Below are 8705 nucleotides of genomic sequence, written 5' to 3'. Positions count from 1 at the left end.
CCTAAGCATCGATGGCAGTCTGCTTGGACTCCTCTGCTGCATCCATTGTTAGGAGAAGTATCCTGTCAGTGCAGCACTTACGGATGCAATCGCAGGGGAGAGCAGGTGTGTCACAAACTGCAGACAGAGCCAAGTTGAGAAACTGGAAACGTACTCGGGGACAGGCGGAGGTTAGTCAATCGGCAAACACAACAATGTAGGGCAGACGAGAAGATGAAGTTGAGATTAAACATAAACGGTGGTTAGAACAGAAAGCCAAGCAGAAGTTAAACAGCTCAGTAAAGTCAGGTATGGGACGCAAAACAATACTTCGCACTGGCTGTTTGAGAGAGTGCAGTATATATAGGCTGGGTGCTGATTGGTAGATAGGTGGCAGGTGAGGTAATTAGAATTCTGGTGATGTGGGGCGTTGTGACTCTTGGGAATTGCGGTCCGGAGCGGCCATGTTTGAAGGCTGCGATGAACTCTTGTTTTCAGTATCATTACTGACAATTCTACCTACATTCTTGTGGAAGAAATCTGTATCTTTTCAGATGCAAAGATCTCCTAACTATCCAAAGAGCTCCTGAGAAACCCATTTTACTGAACTGTTAAATATTTAATGTCATGGAAACTCTCTAACTCTCCAAACAAAAATAATTATTCAAAGTCCAAGAAGTTGCAGAAAGGTTTAAACTTTTATTCAACCAATAAAAGCCGAGTTCGATCTGCAGAATGAACCAACTAAAAAATTACAAAGTTCTCATTTTATACTGTCTCAAAGAAAAAATACAGTGTATACAAATAATTTAATTGGTTAACATGTCACTTCATACCACTTCAACATTTTCTATCAGGCAATACATCTAACGCTTCTCATATTTTGTATCAGCTAAGCCAAATTTTCCAGTATCAATGATCAATTCAGAAAGATTCAAAACATACGATAAGAAGGGATATGGTATAAACAACACAGCATTCAGAGCATACAATACATGATTCAAAATGACTGGGTTCAAATCAAGTTTAAGGCTAATACAGCTGCAGGTGCAAGTAAACAAACCACTCGTGGCCTTGATCAATCTGCTACTCCATATAATTAAAAAAAAAAAAAAGAAAATGCACTCTGCAGCTTCTAACGCTACCCAATTTAGAATGGCCTGATAAAAGTACTACGTCGGTATGTACACACTCCAGAATGAACAATTGATTAGTTCAACATGGTCTTTCCTAAGTCATTCCCGCATATGATAATGCTCCAGGTGTTGGAGTCAGAATAATACACTTAGCAGAACACAACCCTCAGTATAAACAATGTCTTTGCTGTATTTTACTGTAATTATGCTCATTCATAAACCAATTTATTATTACGTTTAATAGAATTAACTTCATTTATTCTTTACTGAAAATTAACATACTCAGCTTTGAATTAATATATAATCAGCATAAAAGGAAATTAGTGTATGTTATATGAATCAGAATACATTTGTGATTACTTAAGGTGTGTGTGTATATACGTGGTGACATAAATCCGAATACAATCCTAAACCAAATTATTGTTTATCTGATGACATCAAGGCATGTGTGCATGGCTACATGTGTGTGGTTACATTAAGGGTATAAAATCACCACATTAACAGTGGTTTCTTAAGGAATAATTTCAGTGCTGACAGAAATATAATATTAGAATTCAGACATCAAAAGAGATTTGTTACATTCATCTCCCTGTTGTGTGGCAACAGTGGTTGTTTCTGAAAAAAGAGAAACAGATATTTGATAGGTTAAAATATGTAGATTAAATATTTATTATTAAATGAAAATCACAATATTTTAAAATGAGGTTATCTTTAGTCTGAAAGAAAATGATAATTGTAACTAGATAGAGAGTGTGACTAAAGTCACAGTAATTTGCGCTAGTTGTTACAAACCGGGATGTCTGCTCACCATACCCTATAGATCTGGAGTGGTAAGAGGTAGAGAATGACGGCTAGTGGGGAAAAGTTGCACCCTGCCACCCTAAACAAAATACAAAAAAAAGATTGAAAAAATCATGAAAATTGACAGTTATAAGTGATTGAAAAAAATCTGGGTTTTTTTATGGATCATTCCCAAGCAGTGATCCGGATCAGCACCAAAAGTCATAGCAATGTAATTCAGCCCAGAGTTATTCTTCATGTGAAATTTGGTGATGATTGGCTGAAAACTGAGGGAGAAATAGCATCCTAAAAATGTAATAATAATAATAATAATAATAATAATAATAATAATAATAGAGACTGTGACTAAAGTCACAGTAACTTGTTCTAGCTGTTACAAACCAGGACGTCTTGTTACTGTCAGTGATGGTTGGAGATGGATGTAAGTGCAGAAGATATTTATTAAGAATAAGAAGCTCAGGCAAACAGTCCAAATCAGCTGGCATAAATGAGAAACGGTAACAAGCAGTAGGTCAAGCAAGGCACAAACAGAATATTGTAGGTGGAGACAAAGGCAGAATCAAAGGACCAGGAACAGGAAATCAAAACAATGCATGGCTCGGTAATGTGTCTAAACAACTCAGAACTTTGCAACCTGAGTGTGCATTCAGAGTCCTTATATAGGTGTGCTGATTGCACCTTAATCCAATGCCGGTGTGAGTCATTAGCAGTGCATGCATGAATTAGTTCACAGCGAATTAGTTCCAGAATTAGTTCCAGAGCAAGCGCAAGAGTCAGCCAACATGTGCGGGTGTGACAGTCACCACACCCTATAGATCCAGAATGGAAAGAGATAGAGAATGACGCTTTGTGAGGAAGAGTTGCGCCTCTGCCACCCTGAACAAAATTTAAAAAACTGATTGAAAAAAATCATGAAAATTGACAGCGTTATAAGTGATTGAAAGAAAGCACCCATTTTTCATGGATCATTCCAGTTCGGTGAGCCGGATCAGCACCAAAAGTCAGCAATGTAATTCAGCCCAGAGGCATTCTTGATGTGAAATTTGGTGATGATTGGTTGAAAACTGAGGGAGAAATAGCATCCTAAAGAACTTTAGGATAATAATAATAATAATAATAATAATAATAATAATAAGAGGAGGAAGAAGAAGAAGAAGAAGCAAGAGACTGTGACTAAAGGCACAGTAATTTGCACGAGCTATTACAAACCGGGACGTCTGGTCACTGTACCCTATAGATCCAGAATGGTAAGAGATAGAGAATGATGCTTAGTGAGGAAAAGTTGTGCCCTGCCACCCTGAACAAAATTTAAAAAAAAAAGAAAACTGATTGAAAAAAATCATGAAAATTGACAGTTATGACTGAAAAAAAATCACATTTTTCATGGATTATTCCGGATCAGTGTTCCGGATCAGCACCAAAAGTCATAGCAACGTAATTCAGCCCATAGGTATTCTTCATGTGAAATTTGGTAATGATTGATTGAAAACTGAGAGAGAAATAGCATCCTAAAAAAGGTTAGGATAATAATAATAATAATAATAATAATAATAATAATTATTATTATTATTATTATTATTATTATAAGAGAAGAAGAAGCTGAAGAAGAAAGTAGAAAGATCCTGAGTGAGAGTCACAGTTTGTGCCAGCGCTGTCAGTGCAAATTAATAATACAGTCTGAACTCACCCTTTTGAGTGGAGTTGATTGGTTTTCAGAGATAAATTATCTTGGACCTGAATAAACAGACAAAAGGAAGTAAAAACGAACACTTTATGACTAGTGTGAGGGGAAAGGACAAAACCCCCATTCCACACTTCATTAAAGTCTCACTTACTTTCAGGTTCCTATGTTCCCAGTTGTGTTGTTTGTTGAGCTGTGGCGACTTTCTGCCATCATGGTGTTATGACTAAATGCTGGATTGGTTTGTTGAGTTTCACTTACTGAAAAACATTTTCTATTAGCCCCAACATTTTTTTAAATATCACAAATATTACATAAAATCATATACAGCGGTGGCTACAATTATCGACACCTTTTCAGATTTACCAATAAAAAACTATTTTACAAAGGTGAGTTTCAGTTACAACAGTTAATTAATCAACCGGAAGACCCTCCTCGCCCTTTGATCTTGTCTGATGACACAGCTTGTTACCCGAGAAGGAATTTTTTTAGCACAATCAGCAATTTGAGGAAAACCCAGACATTATGATCACAAGTAAGCATTGTGGAAAGATCATGGACATGTTTTTGCTTATCAAATTCACCGATATTTCATGATATCCTTGTCAAAACCTACTTTGTTTCTTACTCTTTCATTTGACAGTCACCATTTTGTATCTAAACGCGCATTTGAGAAGTCACATGAAGTGTCGATAATAGTGATCACTTTCACCGGTGTCCACCATTATCAACACCCTGTGGAATTAAGTGACCTTTACAACTGTTGTGTATCGATCTTTATGTAACATTGTTGAAGTAGATGAAGTACTTTAAAAAAATAAAAGTGCTGTGATTTATGATAATTTTTTTTTCTGATTCATAACAGAATGGAATGTTTATAGAGTATTTGGAATCCTATTGCAATAACTATAATTAGACCATAATTAAATTCCTAGCATATAAAAAAATTACGTGCTTGAAATATTCATTTTTCTATTCCATGCAGAAAAATTATGCCAATTGGAGATTCTTCCCGAATCTCCAATTGGCATCAGCCCAAGACTCATGACTCTCCCCATACCCCTGGCAAAGGAATCTTATATGTCCCTCATCAGTGCAAACGCCCCCATGCTGGACTCTGAAGATGAGGTCAAAGACGACTTCTATTCCTCACTGGACAAAGTTCTTCACCGTACTCCTGCAGCAGACAAAATCGCTCTCCTCGGGGATTTCAATGCCCGAGTCGGATGTGACCACATCGTCTGGGACGGTATCATTGGAAGACATGGCTCTGGAAACATGAATGCCAATGGCCTGTGTTTACTCTCCCTCTGCGTGGAACACCAGCTGTGCATCACAAACACAATGTTTCAACTCCTGGAGAAACTGAAGACCACATGGATGCACCCACGCTCCAAAAACTGGGATCTTCTGGATTACATCATCGTGCGCCATTGCGACATCCGCGAGGTCCAGATCACCCGTGTCCAATGAGGTGCCGAGTGCTGGACAGACCATTGTCTGGTACGAAGCTTCCTCAATGTCCTCCTCCATCCACCTGCAAATAAGCAACAAGTGAAGCCTCGTCTGAACATGAAGGCCCTTAATCACATCTCCATCAGACAAGTTCTCAGAGAGAAGCTTTGAAACAAGTTGGACAACCTCCTACCTGTGGATACAAGCATCAAGCCTGATGTTGAAGAGCTCTTGTCGTCACTCCTTGAAGTCCTCCAGAAATCCTCCAGAGATGTCCTGGGACTCACACAAAAGAAGAACCCAGACTGGTTCGATGAAGCTTCGGAGGAAATCTTTCCCCTACTCGCTTCGAAGAACGCAGCTCTGCAAGCCCACCTCAGCAACCCCACATCCACCAAACTCCTACAGAAGTGGAAGACTGCAAGATCAGAGACACAACGCAGACTTCACCAGATACAAAATGCATGGTGGGTCAAGAAAGCTGAAGAAATTCAACGCTTCACTGACAACAACAAGACCCACGAGTTCTACAATGCCATCAAGGGCATCTACGGTCCAACTCAACGCAACATGCCTCCTGTACATTCCGCAGATGGCACGGCACTCCTCAAAGAAAAGCAGCAGATCCTCGAGCGCTGGGCCCAACATTTCCATTTCCATCGGGTCAACCCCTTTGACCCAACAGTTCTGGATGAACTCCCCACCCTTCCTTAAGTTCCGGAACTTGACAGTGTTCCCACCCTCGACGAGGTTCATCACGCCATGGAATCTCTGAAAAACAACAAGGCACCTGGAGAAGACAGCATCTCTGGAGAAATCTAAGTTTGGGGGTCCTTACCTCCTTGTCAAACTTAACAACTTCTTCTCCAATTGCTGGCATCAGGGCAAGATCCCAGATACCTGGAAGCACTCCATGATCGTGACCATCTACAAAAAGAAGGGAGACCGCTCCACGTGTGACAACAGCCGTGGTATCTCCCTCTTGGACATTGCTGGCAAGATCCTTGCTCGCGTCATGCTCCACAGACTCATTATCCATGTTGCTGAGTGAGTTCTCCCTGAATCCCAAGCTGGCTTTTGTGCAGAGAGAGGCACCATTGATATGATCTTCGTCACTTGTCAACTTCTTGAGAAAGCTCACGAGCATCAGAAAGACATCAATTTTGCCTTTATCGACCTTCCAAAGGCATTTGACACTGCCAATCGCTCGCGTCTCTGGAGCTTGCTGCAGAAGTTTGGATGTCCGCTGATGTTCCTGACCATCCTCCATCAGTTTCATCAAGGCATGCGGGCGAAGATCCTTGTCAGAGGTGAAACCTCTCCTGCCTTTGAAGTCTCTGTGGAAGTGAAACAGGGATGTGTTCTCACTCCAGTACTCTTTAACATCTACCTTGTCGCCGTCACCCTCCTCTCCAGAAACGCCATCGAAAGCACTGATGGACTACAGATTCGCTACAGGCTCAAAGGAAATGTCTTCAACCTTTGACGCCTCTCTGCCACTACAAAGACCTAATCCATTATCGTCATGGAGCTCCAGTATGCCGATGATGGCGCCGGTGTCTCCTTGTCTACAGCAGGCCTCCAAAGGATCGTTGTGTCCTTACAGGAAGCCTATCGTTGACTTGGACTCCTGGTCAACGTCCCCAAAACTCTCATTCTACAGACATCCTTCTACCACAACCAATCTCCGGTGGCAATCACCATTGGCACTCAAGCCCCGGAGCATACGGACTCGTTCACCTACTTGGGGAGTATCATCTCGAATGACACCTCCCTGGACAGGGAGATCACGAACTGCATCCGCCAAGCATCCTCTGCTTTCAGGCATCTTTGCAAATGTGTCTTCGCGAATCATCACCTGCGAATCAAGATGAAAGTCTCAGTCTACCATGCCATCTGTATCTCTACCCTCCTGTATGGATGTGAGGCCTGGACCCTGTACAGGAGGCATGTCAAGATGTTGGAAGTCTTCCACATCTGATGCCTTCAACGCATCCTTGGCCTCATCTGGGAGGATCACGTCCCGCACACCAAGATCCTCAGCACTGCGGGATCTTCCAGCATCAAGTCCGTCCTCCTCTGTTGTGTCCTTTGATGGACTGGACATGTCATTCACGTACACTCCTCTCGCCTTCCTCACCTGGTCCTCTATGGTGAACTCGCTGAAGATAAGCGCCCTCAAGGGCACCAAAGAAGAGATGAAAGGACCACCTGAAGTTGTCCCTGAATGCATGCGGCATCCCTCCCAGAGACCTTGAGACACTTGCCTCCAACCGGACCACTTGGAGGAGCACAGTCAAGAATGGAGTCCAGTGCTTCGAGGAGAAGCGCACAAGAGACCGGGAGGAGAAGCGTGCAGCCTGAAGACTCCACCCAACTGTCCCAGCCAGCGTCTTCCCTTGCACCATCTGCCCCCGGATTTGTGGGTCCCGCATTGATCGCCTTTCTCACATGCGGGTCCAGGGAAGGCATCGAGGGGATGGTCATCAGAGGGGAGGAAGATGAAATGTCATCATCAACCATGATGGACTGGCATAAGCAAAAAAACACATAGTGATTTTTTTCATAAATAATCATCTGGATGTTGATAATTGTGGAACGGTGTCACGTGATCTGATACGCTAAGTAATCGGGAATCAACCCTTTTTTTTCCAGTGGAAGTTTGAGTAATTATTCATGCACAATTTATGTATTGAAAGTCTTTTTTACTTTCGCAATGGCCAAAAGATCAATAATTGTAGTGTCGATAATTGTAGCCGCCGCTCTAGTAATTATAATGTTATGAAGCTTTGTCTGTAATTTTAGATGTACTTGAGATTCTATACAAATGTTCTTACTTTTTATAGGTGCATTTCTCACAGTGTCATCAGGTTTTCTAAAATATAATTATGAATTGAACAAATTATTTCAGATGAACATGAATACATTACATAGTTAACAACATGTACTACTCCAGTGTCTCAATATTCTTTTTCCTGACATTCAACATTTGATTAATTCTTTGGAATTCAGGCATTTAAACATTATTAATGCATGACCTGTGTTTATGTCTGTGTGTTTAGTGATCAAAGCTTCTGTGATTCTGGACTTACTTAAAGCGCTTTCTGAGGAAATAAACGAGCACACCCAAAAGCACGACAAAAAGAACAACACCCAGTGTAATAGCCGCTTTCACACCAGGACCAAGCCTAGAGGACACAGCTTACACACACATATACACATGTGAACAAATTATATGCAAAAACGTGATAAATGAATGCAATCAGAAAGGATACAAGTCAAATCATAGTCTGTGTATTCAGTTTCACGATGATAATTTATAAGTATCTTTAGCATTAAGGATTGTGGGTTGATGATTGATCATTCCATTCTTCTAGATAGACTAGAAAATGTTGTGGGAGTTAAGGGAACTGCCCTCTCCTGGCTCAGCTCTTATTTAACTGATCGTTATCAGTATGTTGATATAAATGGTGATATTTCTAGACGTACTGAGGTAAAGTTTGGCGTTCCACAAGGTTCTGTCTTGGGTCCACTGCTTTTTTCTTTATATATGTTACTTCTGGGTGAAATTATTCCTAAACATTGTATTAGTTTCCACTGTTATGCTGATGACACACAGTTGCATGTTTCTGCAAAACCGGATGAGAGACACC

General features: G+C 41.0%; 1 long non-coding RNA gene across 2 annotated transcripts; it reads right to left on the bottom strand.

Moving 5' to 3' along the window:
* Positions 1–1453: 1453 nt before the first annotated feature.
* On the bottom strand, positions 1454–8297 carry LOC132885983 (uncharacterized). 2 transcript variants are annotated; one of them, XR_009654652.1, is made up of 6 exons: positions 8145–8297; positions 7890–7927; positions 3752–3857; positions 3604–3650; positions 1908–1995; positions 1454–1730 (listed from the first exon to the last, which is right to left on the bottom strand). It is a non-coding gene; the product is annotated as an uncharacterized LOC132885983 (long non-coding RNA). The 2 variants fall into 2 exon arrangements; XR_009654651.1 differs by having other exon boundaries at positions 1929–1995.
* Between the last annotated feature and the right edge of the window lie 408 nt (positions 8298–8705).

Source organism: Neoarius graeffei, chromosome 5, assembly GCF_027579695.1.
Source record: "Neoarius graeffei isolate fNeoGra1 chromosome 5, fNeoGra1.pri, whole genome shotgun sequence".
Taxonomy (NCBI): domain Eukaryota; kingdom Metazoa; phylum Chordata; class Actinopteri; order Siluriformes; family Ariidae; genus Neoarius; species Neoarius graeffei.
Note: the sequence above shows the minus strand (reverse complement) of the source record. Positions and strands in the feature narration are given on the sequence as shown.